A 22118-nucleotide genomic window follows, 5' to 3' on the forward strand; every position below is an offset into this window, starting at 1 on the left:
GTCAGTAAATTGTCATCTGAATGAATTTGAAAAGATACTTTTCATCAATGGCATAAAAAACATGTCTAAACAAAACAGAGGAAAATACTCTGAGTATTTAGATGAGAGGGATATCTAAATGAGAGAAATATGAGAATGGTTTCAAAGAAATGCAAGTTCTAATACAAGACAGAAATTAGGCAAACTAGAATATAGTAGAGCATGTCTTTCAATTAATATATGGAAATGGTTTATAATCATATGCTAACTTTCAGCATTGTCAGCATTTGTGTACTTTTCTTAGTAAATTTTCTCCAAATTATTTTTACTTATTACATTGCCTCTAATGATCAGGTTTCATATTAAATAAATGTTATACTTGGCCGGGCGCGGTGGCTCAACCCTGTAATCCCAGCACTTTGGGAGGCCGAGACGGGCGGATCACGAGGTCAGGAGATCGAGACCAACCTGGTTAACATGGTGAAACCCCGTCTCTACTAAAACTACAAAAAACTAGCTGGGCGAGGTGGCGGCGCCTGTAGTCCCAGCTACTCGGGAGGCTGAGGCAGGAGAATGGCGTGAACCCGGGAGGCGGAGCTTGCAGTGAGCTGAGATCCGGCCACAGCACTCCAGCCTGGGTGACAGAGTGAGACTCCGTCTCAAAAAAAAAAAAAAAAAAAAAAAAAAGAAAGTTATACTTGTGAGCTTTTAGTAATTGTGAGGTTATTAAATAACCTAGCAAGGATAGAAATTCAGTTTGTATTTTTATATGTTAATCATTAGAACTGAAGTTTGTTTTTACTGAAATTAGCGAGTGAATGACTCTTCACAACAGAATTACAAATTAACAAATTTGTCATGGAGCCTTTCTCCCTCAGATTTATGACTTTTGCTTCACTGATATATGGAACTCTTTTGAAAAAGTATTCCCACATATATAATAGAGATAGGTAATTCTCTTTTAAATTCCATAAAAGCCAATGCTGGCTAATAAAATAACTGGATTGCTTCAGAATTGATATGTCAACATTGTAAAATCTGTGATATGTCCTAATTTTCACTCGTGTTTTCTTGTTTCATCTTACCTAGAAAGCCTTAAGGACATTGTCAGTGGGTCATTACTTTTTCTTTCATTAACTTTCCAGGAGTTGCTCAATGAACTACAGAAATTTCTGGAAACTGAAAAAGATGAATTAATTTTGGAAGTTATGAACCCACCTCCCAAGAAAATTCGACTGCAAGAACTGGCAGATAGTATTGATAATCTAAGTCAAAATGGAGAGGGAAGGATCTCTGTTAGTCAAGATGGAAGCATTGCTTCCAAGAACTCAAATTTAAATGTATGTAATGTATGCCTAGGAATTCTTCAAGAGTTCTGTGAGAAAGATTTCGTTAAAAAGGTAAATAACCTGTTTTTCATTTTAGGTACAATTATGTAGAGATTTTCAGTCTTAAGACCAAGAATTCTTTTTTCTTTCCTTTTTTGGAGATAGGACAATTCTTTTTTCTTTTCTTTTTTGGGTTTTATTCTATTGCCTAGGCTGAAGTGCAGTGGTACAATCACAGCTCATTGCAGCCTCCAACTCCTGGGACTCAAGCAATCCTCCTCCATCAGCCTTCTGAGTAGCTAGGACTATAGGCATGTACCACCATGCCCACCTAATTTTTTTTTTCTTTTTTTTTTTGAGATGGAGTTTTGCTCTTGTTGTCCAGGCCATAGTGCAATGACATGATCTTGGCTTATCGCAGCCTCCACCTCCCAGGTTCAAGCGATTGTACTGCCTCAGCCTCCCGAGTAGCTGGGATTACAGGCATGCGCGACCATGCCTGGCTAATTTTGTATTTTTAGTAGAGACAAGGTTTCTCCATGTTGGTCAGGCTGGTCTCAAACTCCCGACCTCAGATGATCTGCCTGCCTTGGCCTCCCAAAGTGCTGGGATTACAGACATGAGCCACTGCGCCTGGCCCTAATTTTTAAATCTTTTTGTAGAGGTAGGGTCTCCCTATGTTATTGTGCTGGTCTTGAACAACTGGCCTCCAGTCATCTTCCTGCCTTGGCCTCTCAAAGTACTGGGATTACAGGTGTGAGTCACTGCACCCGGCCAAGGCCAAGAATTCTATTTTTTTTTTTTTTTTTTTTGAGACGGAATCTCGCTCTGTTGCTCAGGCTGGAGCGCAATGGTGTGATCTTGGCTCAATGTAAGCTCTGCCTCCTGTGTCCATGCCATTCTCCTACCTCAGCCTCCCTAGTAACTGGCACTACAGGCACCCAACACCACGCCTGGCTGATTTTTAGTATTTTCAGTAGAGACAGGGTTTTACCGTGTTAGCCAGGATGGTCTCGATCTCTTGACCTCATGATCTGCCCACCTTGGCCCAAAGTGCTGGAATTAGAGGTGCAGGCGTGAGCCACCGCACCTGGCCGAATTCTTTTTTTTTTTTTTTTTTTCCGAGACAGAGTTTCACTCTTGTCACCCAGGATGGAGTGCAGTGGTGCAGTCTCAGCTCACTACAACCTCCACCTCCCAGGTTCAAATGATTCTCTTGCCTCAGCCTCCTGAGTAGCTGCCATTACAGGCATGTGCTGCCATGCCCAGCTAATTTTTATATTTTTAGTAGAGACGGGGTTTCACCATGTGGGCCTGACCTCGGGTCTCAAACTCCTGACTTCAGGTCATCTGCCTGACTTGGCCTCCCAAAAGTGTTGGGATTATAGGCATGAGCCACTGCGCCCAACCTTCTGGTTTTTGTTTTTGTTTTTGTTTTTGTTTTGAGACAGAGTCTCACTGTGTCACCCAGGCTGGAGTGCAGTGGCATGATATCGGCTCATTGCAACCTCCACCTCTGGGCTCAGGTGATCCTCATACCTTAGCTTCCCAAGTAGCTGGGACTACAGGTGCATGCCACCATGCCCCAGTACAAGAATTTTTATATTGAAAGGAACACTGCCGTTCATTTCAACTTGTTTCACACAATTGGAGCATTAAAATATTTTCTTATGTTTTTTAAAAAAACCAAAACCTACTATTCTCAAATTACTTTTTAATTGACATATCTGAAAATTAATAAAATGTATATTCATGTGTTTCAGTCATAAGTGCTATTTAATTGAAGAAAAATGTAGCAGTTTGTTTTCATTTTGCTGTTTAACATAGCTAAATTACAGAAAAGTTCATTTCTAGTCGTACTTATTATTGTCCCAAAAAGACAGGTGGTACAGCCCTGTAGAAGGTAAATGATTGAATGTGGGATTGTCTTTTGTTTGTTTTTTCTATCAAGAGTGCTATATTTGGGTTTGTTTTGTTTGAAAGTTAGGAGGTGACCTAATAGAAAGCTATTTTGACACTTAACAGTTTATTCTGCAGATGTTACTCCTGGCTGTTTTGGTTCTTTGTAGTATTAGTCTTCAGGGTCATAGTTAGGCAATATTTAATCTCAAGATATTTGTGAGTGTTCCACTGTCAAAAGTGAAAGTTTGAAAGTTTTGCCATGTCATCTCCTGGACCAGAAATTCATGTTGTTAAGATTAGAGTAAGTAATATTTTCAGCAATTCCTGGGAATTTACGTAATTGTAATGCTTTTTTAGGTGTGCCAAAAGGTTGAGGCCTCTGGGTTTGAATTCACCAGCTTGGTATTTTCAGTCTCCTTCCCACCACAACTATCTGTAAGAGAGGTAAGGTCATTTGCATGCATAAAACTGTATGTGAAGTGCACGCTAGGAACTTCTCAAAAAATGGGAATGTAGAAATATTCCTTACTCTATTATATTTTTTACAATTTGTGTACTTATTGAATGATTGAAGCAATTTATAGCTGCTTAATAAATACTTGTTGAGTGAGTGAATGACAAAAGGAATTAATTTTGTTCCTAGGACTGCCATCTTTTTTAAAGTCCCTCAATTGGTTGCAGACATTCATTATTAGCTCCATGTGAGGCATGAAGGTCAGAGAAAGACATTTGACTAGGTTTCCAGAGATCTTTTGAGGTGGATATGTGCATTTTAGAACAGTCGTAGAATAGGGTCATTTCAATTATGATGAGCCTTCTTCCCTCTGGAGTAAAATATAAAAAGATGGTGTATCTTCCAGTCAATGATAAAAGGGAGAGAATTGTCCTCATTTTTTAAAACTGTTTTCTTTGTTAATTGAAAAAAAATTCATTGCTGTATTATTCTTATGTGTCAAAACTGACATGAAAACATAACGTTTTGCTAATATTGTTAAATGAAGTATAGTAAGAAACTTCTGTAATCTTAAATTACAACCATGGGTTCTAAGCATATTCGTTTATATTTATGAGATGTCTTTTCCCTAAGAAACCTACAGTGTCACCAGAACATTACATCGTAAACCCTCACTTTCTTTGGGTGAGCATGTTTATTAGCCCTAAATAAGCTGAAGATCGTTGAAGCTGGATAGAATGATAAAGAAGAGCCAGGAAGTGAAAAAGGGTAGGATGATTTTATATAGTATCTGTGTTGCTGACAAGATAACTGAGCAAATGGAAGAATAAAGGAGATGATGATGATGATATACTGGGTTTATAAACACTTAGAGTAATTTTCTAGTCAATCATCAAAGCATTTCTCACTGATGTGTCATCTTCTGGTCCAATTTTGGTACAGAGAAACAGACTTCCAAAAGCTGAGTGACTCTCACTTTAGTGAGAGTTTTGAGAAACAAATAGGAATAAGAAGTGTATTTTCTGAATGTGGTTATACATCTTACCATCAAACCCTTCCTCTCAAAGCTTATATTTATATATTTCCATAACCCTCAGAACCTGTGAATCAAAGTTTATATTTTTACATTAAGATTCATATTATCCATTTTATCACTTATTTGATGATTTTAACAATATTAGCTTAATGTTACTATTTATAAGGTATTTCTATTCCATATTAGAAACAGAAGATACTGTTTTTGTTTGTTTGTGTTTTGGAGATGGAGTTTCACTCTTGTTGCCCAGGCTGGAGTATAATGGCGCCCTCTCGGCTCACTGCAACCTCTGCCTCCCAGGTTCAAGCGATTCTCCTGCCTCAGGCTCCCAAGTAGTTGGGCTTACAGGCATGCGTCACCACGCCGGTTAATTTTTTTGTGTTTTTAGTAGAGACGGGGTTTCTCCACGTTGATCAGGCTGGTCTCGGACACCTGACCTCAGGTGATCCGCCCGCCTCAGCTTCCCAAAGGGCTGGGATTACAGGCGTGAGCCACCGTGCTTGGCCAGAAGATACTGTTTTTAAAAATAGAATTATTCTGCTTAAACTCTACTTTTCATAACTGATTTTAACCAGAAAACTATTTAGTAGAAATATGTGACTGTTCTAATTATTGAAGAATTAATATGTTTCCATATTAAGTGTGCTATGTTTTTTTTTTATTGTAGTAATGAGTAATGTATTTTTACCCATTCATTTCCTAAGAATAATAGTTCAAGTAATTACAGTTTTATATGCAGTATACTCTTTTCACATCCCAGGTTTCTTCAGAAAGTTATGTTTATGGTTCAGTTCGTTATTTTCTGTTATTATTATGTTACTTTCTTTTTTTTTTTTGAGACAGAGTCTCGCTCTGTCACCCAGTCTAGAGTGCAGTGGCACGATCTCGGCTCACTGCAAGCTCTGCCTCCTGGGTTCATGCCATTCTCCTGCCTCAGCCTCCCGAGTAGCTGGGACTACAGGCACCCGCCACCATGCCCGGCTAATTTTTTTGTATTTTTTAGTAGAAATGGGGTTTCACCGTGTTAACCAGGATGGTCTTGATCGTCTGACCTCGTGATCTGCTGGCCTCGGCCTCCCAGAGTGCTGGAATTACAGGCGTGAGCCACCGCGCCTGGCCATATGTTACATTCTTTTATTGCCATCTTTTATTACTTCTTTGGAGTTGAGATATGCTGTGCAAGCCAGGCTGGATATAAATTGCTTTTTAAACCACTTATTTGTTGCGCATCTCAATTTGGACTAGTTACACATATCTTCAGAGTATTCTGCATTTTGAATATAAATTCTGTGATTTCTCTAGTGCCATGTTCAACATTATGGCTTTCAACTTAGACCTTGTAAATATCTCTACCTTAGAACTTCTTTGTCTGTTTGTAGAACAAACATCACTATACTATCCATAAAATTGATGTATGTCAATTACCTCATAATTCACACTAGAATATACAATTGAGTCCATTTGAATGATTTGTTTTTTTCCACTTCTAAGAAGTAGATGATCACAGATCTATTTAAAGCAACAATATTTTATCAACATGGTGGTATTTATTATATTCCTGCTTACAAAAGAAATAAGGGGTGGCCTCAAGTAAAGTTTTTTTTTTTTTAAATTAAACGGCCAGTCGCAGTAGCTCTTGCCTGTAATCCCAGCCTTTGGGAGGCTGAGGTGGGAGGATCTCTTGAGTTCAGTTCAAGACCAACCTGGGCAACACAGTGAGAGTCTGTCTCTACAAAAAAATTAAAAAATTAGCTAGGTGTGGTGATGCATATCTGTAGTCCCAGCTATCCTGGAGGCCAAGGTGGGAGGCTTGCTTGGGCCTGGGGGGTTGAAGCTGCCATGATCACACCACTGTACTCTAACCTGGGTGACAGAGCGAGGCCCTGTCTCAAAAAAAAAATAAAAAAAAAATTAAGCAATAAAATTTGCATTAACGCATCTATATTCCTGGTTATACTAATCCTTTTCTGATGATAGCATTTTTTTTTTTTTTTTTTTTTTTTAAGACAAGGTCTTGTTCTGTCAGCCAGGCTGGAGTGCAGTGGTGCAATCTTGGCCCACTGCAGCCTCCGCCTCCCGAGTTCAAGCCTTTTCCTGCCTCAGCCTCACAAGTAGCTGGGATTACAGGCACGTGCCACCACACCCAACTAATTTCTGTATGGGGTTTCACTCTGTTGGTCAGGCTGGTCTCGACCTCCTGATCTCAAGTGATCCACTCGCCTCGGCCTCCCAAAGTTCTGGGATTACAGGTGTGAGCCACCTCTCCTGGCCCCAGTAGTTATTATTTATCATCATTATAAAAGCATTAATTTAAAAGCTTAGAAAGAAAAGTCTATATTTTTGTTCACAGTATAATAATCATTTTCCACTGAGTTCGGGAGAATATGGAAGCAGAATGGAGTATATGTCCGAAATGTGTTTTCTTAGAAGGAACTAGCTAATCAATCAGAACAGTTTTAAACTGAATACTACTAAAGAGGAGAAGCTTAAGCAGATTAACTGGTGAAACAGTGGTAGACAGTAAGACATAGTAAGTAGAGTAAATAAAGGCAGTATTCAGGGATTCACAAGAGAACAATGTGGAAAGTCACGGGACATAATGCTTAGAGTCTCCAAAGTCTATAATGGCATACAACATTTTAATAATAAATTTGAGATTATGAGAGAGTAATAAATACCTTACGACTGTCATGGTGACTCTCTGGGTTTGGTCTTATCATTTGAATGTAATAATGGAAGGATAAATCCTTCTTATAAGGCTCAGATTTGTTAAGGGGAAAGATGTAATAGCGTGATATGGCAAGAAATTATGTACCTGCACTGAGATTTGAGATTCTGAGAGTGATCTCACGGTGGTGCCTGTGGTCCCAGCTACTGGGGAGACTGAGGTGGGAGGATCACTGTAGCCCAGGAGGCGGAGGTTGCAGTGAGCTGCGATTGTACCACTGCACTCCCACTCCAGCCTGGAACAAAATAAGATCCTGTCTCAAAAAACAAAACACAACAAAACAAAACAAAATAGGATAGATAGAGTAGTAGAAGTATACTGTATAATATCTGGCCAAGGGGAGGATTGATTAATTACAGACACAAAATAGTCACAAAGGCTAATGAATAAAATGGTGTGAGGGACTCCCAGTGTCTGGGTACATGATGGAAATCATGTTTAACTAAAAGTGTGTTATCTGACAACTTTTGGATTGGAACTGTTTCTTTTCCTAAAGTAGTGGTTCTGTAACATGCATGAGACTCACTTGGAGAGTTTCCCAGGCCCCATTCCCAGCGATGCTAATACAATAGGTCAGGTGAGACTCATGAATTTGCGTTTCTAACAAGCTCATAGGTAATGCTGGTGCTATTACAACAACACTCTGAGAACCATTTTTCTAAAGGATGGTGGGGCAACTAATCTAGTCCTAAATGAAAAATTGATAGCCTTTTAAATTTGTATTCCTGAAGGATGGGAAGAGGAGGCATAAGTAGAATATATCCTAAACTTCTGATAGGTGTATTTCAAACACTACAAAGAAAAGGCAAAGAAAAATGGCATAGGATTCTGTCCTGAAAGATAAATTAAAAGGATTGAGAGCATCAAACAAAGTGCAATTCACATTTTAATTCAAACCAAACTATCTCAATGAATGAAAAAAAGGTTGGGGGAAAATACATCTCAATGAAGAAGAAATAGGGATCTCTTTCTGTCTCTACCTCTGTTTTTACACAAAGGCTTGTATTTAGATATATTTATTTGACATTTTAGTTTGGCCTGTGAACCCCTGTGTACCTGTCATCCAACTCCAACAGTTAAATTTTTTGCCAATCTGGGATCGATTTCAAAAGAAATACAGGAAAGGGCAAGTCAAATTAATGCAAATGAAAGAGGATGACTTGGCTGGGTGTTGGCTCATGCCTATAATCCCAGCACTTTGGGAGGCAGAGGTGGGTGGATCACCTGAGGTCAGGAGTTTGAGACCAGCCTAGCCAACATAGTAAAATCCCGTCTCTACTAAAAATACAAAAATTAGCCGGGTGTGGTGGTGTGCACCTGTAGTCCCAGCTATTCAGGAGGCTGAGGCAGGATAAGCATTTGAACCTGGGAGGCAGAGGCTGCAGTGAGCCGAGATTGTGCCACTGTACTCTATCCTGAGGAAACTACATCTGAAAACAAAAAAAAACAAACAAACAAAAAAAAGAGGTGGCTTACGGCTTATGTCTATAAGAACAGCAACCAGAAAACTAAAGCTACTAATGAATAGAAGCTTTCAAGAATTGCTAAGGAAGATTTGTGTACTTAAAATTATGTTTAGAGCAAGAAAAAGATGAAAAGGATGGATAGATCTGCTATTTGGAACTGATAGTATACTGCTAATATAGAGAAAGCAGGGCTCTGAAAAATCCTGTTTTGCTTCTGTGCTTTATGTCGAGGAAAATGATCTTCTTGCCGAAAAGAGGTAGACTGGTCATTGGTAAGGGAGAATGAATGCTCCACATGGTGAAGCGTTTCAAAATGGGTTCAGGTGTTTAGACCTGGGTGCATTACATTCCAGTATAGCTTCAGAAAGAACTTGCAGCTGTTCCTGATTTTTGAGGGCTTTTAACCCATTTATGCTGGAGGTTGCAAATTTTTTTGGTGAAAAATCAGACCTTGGCAATGACCTTGAGCAGTAGGATATAAATATCTCCCACAAGCTTAGCGTTCTAATAATGGAACACTAGGAAAATGGGTTAAAAATAGCAGATTTTACAAATGACTGGAGACAGATAAAGGCAGTTGCAATTTTCCAAAGGGGAAGAAAGTTGGCCACAGAGGTCAGGATAAGAGGGAGATGTGATTATAAAATAATGGTAAGAGAGATGTAACATTTATTCTGAAGCCGGAGTAAGGGAGCCATGAGCCAAGGAATGCGGATGTTCTTTTGAAGCTAGAAAAGCCTAGGAAACAGATTTATTACTTACAGCCTCCAGAAGGGAACACAGCCCTGCTGGCACCTTGATTTTAACCCAGTGAGACCTGTGTCAGACCTGGGACCTAAAGATATTAAATTGGTGTTGTTTTAAACCACTAAATTTGTGATAATTTGTTATAGAAGCAATAGAAAATGAATGCACATTTAGAGGATTTAGTGCATTCAGGTGGTGGGGCCATCTGAAACCTGGTCACAGGATCCACTGCTAAAGGAGCTTGGGTTATTTAATTTGGAGAATAGATGATGCAGTGGGATGAGTTTGCTTTCCTTAAATATTTGAGAGATTTCCTTATAAAAGAGGAATTAGATTGCTGCAAGAATAGAGTCAAGAGCTATTAAGAATTAAGAATTATCCAGAACAGGATAGATTGTTTCCAGAGACTTCCCATCACTAGGGTGCTTAAGCCAAGGCTGGAAAATACGATTGTCCCTTGATAGCCATAGGGGGTTGGTTCCAGGACCCCCGAGCCCCTCGCAGATACCAAAATCCACAGATGCTTAAGTTTCTCATATAAAATGGTATACTATTTGCATAAAACTTACACACATCCTCTTGTATACTTTAAATCATCTCAAGGTTACTTATATAATACAATGTGGGGCTGGGCACAGTGGCTCACGACTGTAATCCCAGCACTTTGGGAGGCTGAGGCGGGCGGATCACGAGGTCAGGAGATCAAGACCATCTTGGCTAACATGGTGAAACCCCATCTCTATTAAAAATATAAAACAAAATTAGCCAGGCGTGGTGGCAGGTGCCTGTAGTCCCAGCTACTCGGGAAGCTGAGGCAGGAGAATGGCATGAACCTGGGAGGCGGAGCTTGCAGTGAGCCGGGATTGCACCATTGCATTCCAGCCTGGGCGACAGAGCGAGACTCTGTCTCAACAAAAAAATAAAATAATAATAATAACAATAATAATACAATGTGGGTGGTATGTAAATAGTCGTTATGCTACATTATTTGGGGAACAATCACAGGAAAAAGTCTGTACCTGTTCAGTACAGATCTTTTTTTCCCCCTAAATGTTTTCTATCCAGGGTTCATTGAATCCATAGATGCAGGATCCGCAGATACAGAGTGCCAATGTACTTGGCCAAGATACATAGAAAGTGTGCACTATATAGTTGGTTAGACTAGAGATCTTAAGCCTTTTCAACTCTAAGATTCTGTATAGTTTTAACAAAAATACTTATTACAGTGTTTATGTATTTGAGACAGGGTCTCACTCTGTCACCCAGGCCGGAGTGCAGTGGTGTGATCACAGCTTACCGCAGCCTTGACCTCTTAGGTTCAAGTGATCCTCCCGCCTAACCTTCCTGAGTAACTGAGACCACAGGTGCATGCCACTATGCCCAGCTAACTTATTTTTTATTTTTTTTAGAGATGGGGTCTCCCTATGTTGCCAAGGCTGGTCTTGAACTCCAGGGCTCAAGTGATCCTTCTGGTGTGGCCTCCCAAAGTGCTAGTGTTACAGGCCACTGCACCTGGCCCTGTAGTGGTTATTTTATATTGATAATTGATTCCTCTAAACTTCTGCATCATAATGCCACACAAAAACTATAGAATGAATGTCTCAGACATATGCTAATATTAGGTTAAATTTGTATTTATGGGAAAAGATTCCATTAAGTCCTTTTATAAGCTAAATGCTTTTTAGTTTTATTAGGTTCATCTTTACTAGTTGAGTCCAGTAGAGGGCAATATTGTACTATCACTTTGGTTTATTGGTCCCTTTTCATGGGTAGGGTATGGGAAACAGTTTGCTTAGTCCATTGACTTTAAATGTATATATTGTCTTTTAAGTGTTACTTGGATGAAACACTTCTCAATATGCAATTTGATATGGTTGGAGTTTTGTCAGATCAAAACCTTTTTCCTATCATTTATTATACTTTATAATTTCATACTTTGCAGTAAGTACTACCAATTATACACGACCCTAGAAAATTAGCTAAGAATAAAAGCAGTACCATTTCTACCCAAGTACTAACCAGGCCCGACTCTGTTTAGCTTTTGAGATCATGCGAGATCAGGCACATTCAGGGTGGTATGGCCACAGATGGCAGTACAATTTCTGTAGCAGCATTTTTTTATGTTAAGAAATTGTCTTCTTTCTTTCTTTTTTTTTTTTTTTTTGAGACGAAATCTCACTGTCACCCAGACTGGAGTGCAGTGGCGTGATCTCGGCTCACCGAAACCTCCGCCCCCCAGGTTCAAGCGATTCTCCTGCTTCAGCCTCCCTGAGTAGCTGGGACTACAGGCGTGTGCCACCACGCCCGGCTAATTTTTGTATTTTTAGTAAAGACAAGGTTTCATCTTGTTGGCCAGGCTGGTCTTGAACTCCTGACAGGTGATGCATCTGTCTCGGCCTCCCAAAGTGTTGGAATTACAGGCATAAGCCACTGTTCCCCCCTGAAATTCTTTTAAATTCTGAAAATAGATATTCAAATGGCTTTGGATTTTTACTTAAATCTGTGGATTCTTAACTAATTTAGGATTATTGATCTCATTCAGAATCTGAAGAAAGCAGTGAATTCCTTTGTCCTAAAATGCACATACTAAAATTTTGTATGTGTTTACAGAGGCTTCTTAAACTCTCAGGCCATTAGTCCTAGAATCTTTTTTAATTGGTAATTTCCCTTCTATTATTGATTGATGTTCTTTTTCTAAAGGACTATATTTTTTCTAATTATGTTTAGCTCATAAATAGAATGTGACAAAATTCTCTTAACTTCAAGTATAGAGAGCCATATATATATTGTGTGTGCAGGCATGAGCTGGCTGTCTTTGTTCATTATCTCAACTTTCTGATTTAGCATGTGTATTTTCTGCTTTTTGTCCATTTGTGCATGGCTTCTCAATTTTTATTTTGTATGACAGGCACTCTTCCTAAATCTGTGTATGTTCTCTCTTACCCACCATTTAAGACCAACCCTAGGTCCACTTCATTCAGTAAACCTTTTCTGAGCTTACTAAGGAGTTTTCAGAATTTATAGCTCCTATTTTTGGTTAGATTAGTTTAGAACTCCCTTCAATTACTATATGGTCCACTTATCCATGCAAAGCAAGTTTGATTCCTCTAAACTTCTACAGCATAATGCCACACAAAACTACTATAGAATGAATGTCCCAGACGTATGCTAATATTAGGCCAAACTTGCATTTATGGGAAAAGAGAGAGCATTCCACTAAGTCCTTTTTTTTTTTTCTTTTGAGACGGAGTCTCGCTGTGTCCCCAGGCTGGAGTGCAGTGCCGCGATCTCGGCTCACTGCAATCTCCGCCTCCCGGGTTCACACCATTCTCCTGCCTTAGCCTCCTGAGTAGCTGGGACTACAGGCGCCCGCCACCACGCCCGGCTAATTTTTTGTATTTTAGTAGAGACGGGGTTTCACCGTGTTAGCCAGAATGGTCTCGATCTCCTGACCTCGTGATCCGCCTGCCTCGGCCTCCTAAAGTGCTGGGAGTACAGGCGTGAGCCACCGCGTGCAGCCCCACTAAGTCCTTTTAAAACTTAAATGCTTTTGAGTCTTAGTTCTTTTAGGGACTGCCCCTTAAGGATCTTTCAATAGACTTTTCATGAGTGGGTTGGGAAGTGTATAGTAACCTTGCTAGTTTTAGGTATGCAGGTTGCCACTTTTAAAACCATTAACAGGAAATGAGTGTGTTCATGCAGCAATCCACCCTATCTTATAAAAGGTAACTCCAAGAACTTGCTTCTGTGAATATAACATTGGTGTCTGAAAGTCTGTGTTATTATAATCATGGAATCATAGATGTATATGAGACCTTGGTGATCGGCTAGAGCAGGACTCCCCAGCTTTTTATGGCACTTATTGAAAAAGTCAATGTATATATGGTTGTGATTTGTCAGAGTCTCAGCCAGGCCACCACCCAAGTGTAAACCTGTTTATACCTATTGGGAATGTCTGATTGAGAGTCCAGGAGTTTCCAACCTTTGTGTATACGGGATCCCCCTTTAATATCTGAGAGTTAATGGGTAGTATCTGTAGATTGGAAAGAAGATATGCTATGCTTGGGTAATTTTTTTCAGCTTCACACATTGAGACCACTTCAGTAGTCATCATACTCATCTTTGCTTAAAGAGGAGAAAACCAGGGCTCTTAGAGGTTATATGATTTGCCCAATGTGTCCCATTTATTGGAATCTGGATATGCCTCCCTGCTTCATGCTGCTGTTACTTTTTAAGTTTTGTTTTTGTTTTTTTTTTAAACCACACCATCTCTACATCTTGTATATTTTCGTATGTTTTATTTACCTGACTACTTTGGTTCCATGGGTATTACCTTTTCTTAACTACACACCCTATTAAGCCATACACTAATGAACATCACTAAAGGTCAGAGGATCACCAGAGTGATGAATCCAGGCAGAGCTGCTGTGTTTAGGAGAACGTAAGACTAGACATGGGTGCAGGTTTAGGACTCTGTTACGTGATACATCACTAGGATGTGTTCCAAGGGAGAAAGAATGAGTGACATGCGATTAGTCAAGGTCTATATAGAACCCAAGCCCTGGTTGGCATGTACAATCAGAAGTGCAACTATCAAAGAGTCAAAGCAGATATTGAAGAGATCTAATAACTCATTATTGGGGTACTGGCACAAGAAGCCCAACAGATAAAGCACCCAATCCCTGAGGTCACTGTGGCATGCAGCAAGGAGGAACAAATCACATTCCTGTGAGTAGGAAGCCATAGTCAAGCAGGTCTAGATGCAAGCCTAATTCTAAAGACTACCACAATAATATAATGTATATTGGATTCAGGATTGCAGTTGGAGATTATTCAGACATATATTTAAATGCTTAAAGATGCATCTCTTTATGGCATTGCCTTTTCCTTGACCTAAACCCAGCTAAGTATAATGGAGGAGGAGGCAAGGAAGAAAAGAAGTTGGTGTGGCTCATCTAGCAGTGTAGGTAATTGAGGGAGACCAGATGCATTAAGAACATGAGGTAGCCTCAAATATTTGAAGTTTCTTTTAAAAATTTGTATGGTCTTATTCTTGTGAATTGTCACATTTGGCATCTTTAAAATTTATAGTAAGAAATGGTAATATAGCAGAATAAAAAAGAATACAAGATGAAACACATCCTTTTTCTTTAAAATGTTTTCCCTGTGAAATGGAACATATTAGCACATTGCTACCTTCTAACTATAGAGATCATTATTAAACTATTTTCCTCCATTAATTTTAGGACCGTGTGGCTTAGTAGATTAAGTTGCTGAAAAAGGGAACTTCTAGTTTAGACTCTTGCCTGTTTCAGGTCTAGGTTTTTCTTGTTGCATAGAATTGTCCTTTTTTCTGATACCACCACTGTGTTTTATACCTAGTAATTCTAGCTTACTAAGATATGATTGTTTTGAAAATTATTCATAAAATAACAAATATATGTGTATGTATGCATATGTATATAAAGCAATTGTTTATATGTAAAACAGCCACACCACCATAATGTGTAGTTATTTTTTAGGAGCAGCAAGATAAAACCCCTTTCTTAGGAAAACAAGCCACCAACAGTTATTTAATATTTTCATGGCAGAGTATGCTGCATGTGCTCTTTCATTTAATAATCACAACCCCTTAAAGTAGGTGGTGTTATCGTCTCCATTTTACAGATGATGAAATTGAAGCTGAAGGTCACATTGCTGATAAATAGCAGAGCTAGGATTTGAACTCTGATCTATTAAACTCCAAAGTTTATGCTTTTTTTTTTGAGATGAAGTTTCACTGTGTCACCCGTGCTGTAGTGCAGTGATGCGATCTCGGCTCACTGCAATCTCCATCTCCCAGGTTCAAGCAATTCTCCTGCCTCAGCCTCCCAAGTAGCTGGGGCTATAGGCGCTCGTCACCTTGCCCAGCTGATTTTTTGTAATTTTAGGGGAGACAGGATTTCACCATGTTGGCCAGGCTGTTCTCGAACTCCTGACCTCAGGTGATCCGCCTGCTTTAGCCTCCCCAAGTGCTGGGATTATAGGCATGAGCCACTGCACCCGGCCTTGGTCAGATTTCAAAAGGGTTATTGTCTTTCTGTGTTATAAGTGGGACTTAGCCTAGGTTTTGACTTTAGTATTATCTTTCTGTAAATGGTTCAGTATCTTCAAGGTTAGGGAAAGGATTCTTGGTAAAAATATGAAACCAGAACTCTTGTAATTATTTAACAAGTGTTATAATTTAATAAGAATAATGATAAACCACCAGCTTATTTTGTGATTCTCTAAAATGATAACTCTGGAAATAAAATTTAAATTATAATTTTAGCACTTTCCTATCACATTTATGTTCAGGTTTTGTTATCGGATGACTGGAATAGGTACAAAGATGTTTCGAGTCAAATATTTTATTACAGCACCTATCTTAAAATACAGGAGTTTCAAGTCATTTTGTGAGGAGCTATTTTTTTTTTTTTCTTTTTTTTTTTTTTTTTTTGCTCTTAGGAAGGATTGATGATGTATGTGGATGTGATGATTATGATGGTGAAGTCCCTTAATTGGAGGTGGAAGTCCCAATAAAGTTTTCAGCCACATCCTTTGTCATGGATATGTCCAAATGTCCAAGAAGAGGGGCCTAGGTGGCAAGTGATACCTTGAAATCAGACACATCCAAACTCATTGTCAGAAACCTCTCTCTTAAGAAATAGTACTTCTACTTTCTTCCCTCCAAGCAAAAGGAAGGACTAGCAAAATAGTCTTTGGCTGGGTTTGTCAGTTAAGAAGTGTTGACAAATTGCAGTGCTACAGCTGCTCCTCCTTTTAAAATTAGGTTTTACTGCTCCAAATATTGAAAGTTATTTTTACAAATCTTCCCTTTTAAATAAAACTGAATCTGTTTTTCCTCCCTGACATTAATACAGGATCAATACTAGTGGAATCTATTTTTTAGACTAGATACCATTCAAGGCCCCAGATGGAAATGTTTAGCTGGGGATTTTGTCTTTAAACTGAGTATCTTTCTCCTTTCTCCTTGCCATTATGTTTATTATGCAAAGTTATCCAGTTTGTCTTAATGGAATATATATTTTCCAGTCAATTTGTATACTTTCTTTTTTTCTTTTTTTTTTTTTGAGACAGCGTCTCACCCTGTTGCCCAGGCTGGAGTGCAGTGGCATGATCTTGGCTTACTGCAACCTCCGCCTCATGGGTTCAAGTGATTCTTCTGCCTCAGCCTCTCAAGTAGTGGGGACTGCAGGCACATGCTGCCACACCCGGCTAATTTTTTTTTATTCTTAGTAGAGACGGGGTTTCACCATGTTGGCCAGGATGGTCTTGATCTCCTGACCTCGTGGTCTGCCCATCTCAGCCTTCCAAAGTCTTTGGATTACAGGCGTGAGCCACTGCGCCCGGCTTGGACACTTTCATAATTTATAAAGCTCTGATGTAAAAAACCATAGTTGAGCGTTGGATTGCCATTTCACAGGGCTACTTCCTTTTTATTGCGTGTAACTTTTGGTTTCACAATTAGTGTGTCAGAGATCAGCTGGATATATGGCAGTCTCCAGAGCCAGGGCAAGAGTGCTCAGTAGGTACTTACAGAGGGCTAGTTTTTTATCTTTAAAAATTATATACATGGCAAATTAAAGAGTCATATATTATATTCATTAAATTATAATTTGAAAGCTACTTGTGTAAGTAAATGTTGCAGTGTTGAGTATGATTGAAACCTTTGATTCTTTTTTCTGGTGGAATCTAAGTTTCTGTCTAAACTGGTTGTTAAAATGTTACTGCCAGTAGCTGAGTAAAGATAATGTGAGGGGAACTAACTTGTGTGGGGAAAAAATAAAATGGATTTTATTTAAATGTGGTCATGAACCATATAAAAGCAAATGAAATAATAAAATAGATGCAAAGGTATCAACACAGATAGCCCTTTTAGTCTTGTATTAAGAAGCATAATATGAAATGGTTTCTGTTTAGAATTTAGTTCACATCCAGGATTTAAATTTTCTGTGAGGCTGGGGTGTTATGAAGTGTATTGATTATCTGGTATTCCTTTAGTATTATCACTAGAAATTCATATTAGAAATCATGAGTTGGTGATTTTAGTGAGACTTTCATATTCTGAAAGCATCACAGAAATTCATGACCTAGTGTGGAGTGGGCATGTGCACTCATGCCCTATTAAGTAAATCAGTAGCTAGTCATGAATGCTAAATTTATATTCCAAAACATTTTTTTTTTTATTGTAGACATGTATTAAGGTACTTCTGGCTGGGTGCAGTGGCTTATGCCTGTAATCCCAGCACTTTGGGAGGCTTAGACAGGTGAATCACTTGAAGCCAGGAGTTCACGAGCAGCTTGGTCAACATGGCAAAAACTTGTCTCTACTGAAAATATAAAAATTAGCTGGGTGTGGTGACAGGCACCTGTAGTCCCAGCTACTTGGAAACTGAGGCAGGAGAATCGCTTGAACCTGGGAAGTGGAGGTTGCAGTGAGCTGAGATCATACTACTACACTCCAGCCTGGGTGACAAAGCGAAACCTTGTCTAAAAAAAAAAAAAAAAAAAAGGTAATTCTATTGAGTAACATTCAATCTGCAACTTGTTTCTTAGGTGGCATGCAGCAACTGATATTTCAATTACTGCTTTATTGGTCTGGCCCCAGGGAAGTGTCCCCTACCCCTGTTAAATTGGAAGTCATATAGTCTGTACACAATGACTTTTCCCCTCCAATTTTCGTAATAATTATTTTTTTTCTTGCCTTGTTGCATTGGCTAAGATCTCTAGTACAATGTTACACAAAATTAGGGATAATGAGAATTCTTTTGGATTATTTTCCATTTAAATTCTACCCCTCATGCCTATCATTATCTTAGAAGTTATGTATTTAAAGTTTTTCCTTTAATCTTAAAAGTACTGATTAAATTGGTACTCCCATTTTTACAAAAAATAAAAAATTATCTGGACATGGTGGCACATGCCTGTAGTCCCAGCTACTCAAGAGGCTGAAATAGGAGGATTGTTTGAGCCTAGGACGTTGAGGCTGCAGTGAGCCAAGATTGAGCCATTGCACTCCAACCTGGATGACAGAGTGAGACGCTCTCTCTCAAATAAAAGTGTATAAATATTTCTATCTTTCCCAGAGAATGCAAAGACCCTGGAATACTTAGATTCCTTGTATCTCTTAATTTACATTTCACTGTGTGTTTTAGTTTGACACATATTTCAATCCCATATGACATTTTATACAAGTACTATTCTATACAATCGGTCAATATTCACAGATTTACCCACATATTCATCTTGTGTATTACCCTTTATTTCAGCTTTTATCTGGGATTATATTCTTCTGCATGAAGAATATCCTTTCGTTTAGTTTTTATTTTTTAAAATATAGGTCAGGCCAGGTGCAGGGACTCATGCCTGTAATCCCAGCATTTTAGGAGACTGAGGCAGGAGGATTGCCTGAGCACAGGAGTTTGAGACCAGCCTGGGCAACGTAGGGACACCCAGTCTCTACAAAAGAATAAAATGTTCGGCCAGGTGTGGTTGTTCACACCTGTAATTTTAGCACTTTGGGGGCCAACTCAGGATCATTTGAGCCCGGGAGTTCAAGACCAACCCGGGCAACCTAGCAAGACCTCGTGTCTACAAAAAATCAAGAAAGTTATCTGGGCATGGTGGCATGCGCCTGTAGTCCCAGCTACTCAGGAGGCTGAGGTAGGAGGATTGCTTGAACCCGGAGGTGGAGGCTGCAGTGAGCTAAGATTATGCCACTGCACTCCAGCCTGGGCAAGACAGCAAGACCCTGTCTCAAAAAAAAAAAGAAAAAAGAAAAGAAAATTTGGACATTGATTACAAAAAACATAATTTGAAACCTAAAATAATGTTCTCCTCCAGAGAGGATTTTTGTTTTCTTCTGAGTTCTAGCTAGAGACATTAGCAATTCTGAATTACCTTAATTCAGTGACAGGGATTGCAGTGATTTGAAGTTGATCTTTAGCACCTTTAAGGGCTGTTCTCGTCCCCATTTACCCCTGCTTCTAGGGTGTCATCCTTCATGGTTTCAGCCAAAGCATAGGGCTTATCAGGATTCCCTCTCTCTCTTCTGACTGACAGATGCCCCTTGGGGAAAAGCTGCTCAAAATGCCTGGCTCATCTTTGGTTTCCTTCTTCTGAATTTTGACCCTGTAACTCTTCACTGCCTTGTTAACTTTCTGATGTCTTCATGGAATTTTTTTTTTCCAGTTGTCCAGCTTTTCTAGTTGTCTTCGGGAGGGTTGATCCACTATTAACAAATTTTCTCAACTTCGTTTCCAATCTTGTTGAGTTTTTCATAAATAGTAATACTATGTTTTTAATTCCAAGACCTTCTCTGTTTTCTAGGTTTTTTTCCCGTGCGTGTGTGTCAGAGAGAGAGTGTGTGTGTGTGTGTGTGTATTTTAGAAAAATAGGATCCTATTCTTGTTTGATAAACACAATATTTTATCTTTCTGAGAATATCAATATGTGTTGCTATTGTGTAATGTTTTTGTCTCTAGTTTCTTAAAGTTGCTTTTTTCAGTTTATTTTGGTACATTATATGTTAGGGGCTTTCCTCAGTTGCCTGCTTATCCTTGGTGAGTTGGTCATATTGAAGAGTACAGAATAAGAAGCAGTTGAGCCTGGGCGTGGTGGCTTATGCCTGTAATCTTAGCGCTTTGGGAGGCCGAGGCAGGTGGATCACTTGAGGTCAGGAGTTCAAGACCAGCCTGGCCAACGTGGTGAAAGTCCATCTCTAATAAAAATATGTTTTAAAAAATTAGCCAGGTGTGGTGGTGGGCAAGTAGTCCCAGCTACTTGCGAGGCTGAGGCAGGAGAATCACTTGAGCCCAGGAGGCAGAGGTTGCAGTGAGCTGAGATTACACTTGGGCAACAAGAGCAAAACTCTGTCTCAGAAAAAAAAAAAAAAAATAAGACGCAGATGGAAGCTAGGTGTGTGAATAAAGAGGGAAGATTCTCTGTGAGCTTTACTGAATACTGAGCTATCTGTGTTCATTTAGGTCTTGGGCAGGTAACATTTCCTTATAGAAGATGCAGTCTCCATCTAGCAATCTGCCAAGGTCTAGAAATGGGTGGTGGCTGGGGTGATGTGTGTATATCATCATCTTTCTGCCTGTGTTTACTCAGTGAAGTATTAATGCCCTTAAGTGTGACTCAAAAGACTCAATCAAAAGACCTTCATTTTACCATCTCCAGGAAATAAAACTCTGGTCTTTTACTAGGGTTAGAGAGGGACATTCACCTGGCTGCATGAAGTGGGGTAGGGGATCTGAGAATCTGCCTCTTTTGCAAACAATTTTTTTTATTCCCACCTTTTACCTTCCACCACAACTTCCAGAATTCCTTGGTGCTGCTTATTTCTTAAACTCCTGTTTTGATTGTGGAGTATTCATTTCTTCTGCTGCCAATTTAGGATTCAACTTTTTGGGTGTCTGCTAAGTCCTTTACCACTGTTCAGTCCGCTTTCCAGCTTCCAAATTGTTGCTATTCCCTACACTCCCACTGTCACCATCCTAGTGGATTTTATGCACTTTTAACAAACCTTTGTATTGCTGTTTTAGGGGCTTAACAAAAGTGCATACCTGGCCGGGTGCTGGGGCTCGTGCCTGGGGCACTTTGGGAAGCCAAGGCAGGTGGATCACTTGAGGTCAGGAGTTCGAGACCAGCCTGGCCAACCTGGCGAACCCTGTCTCTACTAAAAAAACAAACAACAACAAAAAATTAGCCCAGTGTGGTGGTGTGTGCTTGTAATCCCAGCTACTCAGGAGGCTGAGGCAGGAGAATCGCTTGAACCCAGGAGCGGAGGTTGCAGTGATTCGAAATCACACTGTTGCACTCTAGCCTGGGCTACAGAGCAAGACTCTGTCTCAAAAAACAAACAAACAAACAACTGCATCCTCAATTTGATCTTCCCTTTTTACCAAGAAGGCCAGATATATTTGTTTACTTGTAAGATAAAACTTTTCTTTTGTCTAATTTTAATTTGTATTATAGTTACATTATTTGTATTTACTGCATTAAGCAAATTACGAAGACCAAAGTGTACTATCTTGTTTTTTTCTTCATCTGTAAGGTCAGAAATACTTTCTTACACTAAAGCAACCCTAATGGAAATCTACCAATCTAGTTTTTATTTTACAAACTAATTACAAGGAGGATTATGAAGAGAAAACATGTCAAAATTTTATTTATAGTAGTTTATATTCTTTTTGGCAGTTAATATAATATTAGAATTTACACCTAACAGTGACCCTTAGAATGTTTGCAGATTTTAAGGTTATGTAATGGAGGAGTAGTTGGCTAAAGAGAAAGGTAGAAAAAATTCATTAACGGTTATTTTCATAGTGTATTTAATAATCATTTTTGACATCTCATGAGCCTAGGGCTTTTAAAGTTTGTTTATTTATTTTATTTTATTTTATTTTATTTTATTTTATTTATTTATTTATTT

At 39.2% G+C, this 22118-nt stretch overlaps 1 protein-coding gene across 6 annotated transcripts in view; it reads left to right on the forward strand.

Moving 5' to 3' along the window:
* The window catches only part of PUS10 (pseudouridine synthase 10), a 79727-nt gene that overhangs the window by 5879 nt on the left and 51730 nt on the right, over positions 1-22118 (forward strand). For 5 of the 6 annotated variants that reach the window (XM_017849083.1, XM_017849086.1, XM_017849088.1 and 2 more), the window contains exons 3-4: positions 1125-1379; positions 3567-3653. The gene's annotated coding sequence lies outside the window, so the exon portion shown is untranslated. The remainder of the gene's footprint in view (positions 1-1124; positions 1380-3566; positions 3654-22118) is intronic. The other variant, XM_017849085.1, reaches the window with a different exon arrangement.

Source organism: Rhinopithecus bieti, unplaced genomic scaffold, assembly GCF_001698545.2.
Source record: "Rhinopithecus bieti isolate Rb0 unplaced genomic scaffold, ASM169854v2 scaffold_30775, whole genome shotgun sequence".
In the NCBI taxonomy this organism is placed as follows: Eukaryota; Metazoa; Chordata; class Mammalia; order Primates; family Cercopithecidae; genus Rhinopithecus; species Rhinopithecus bieti.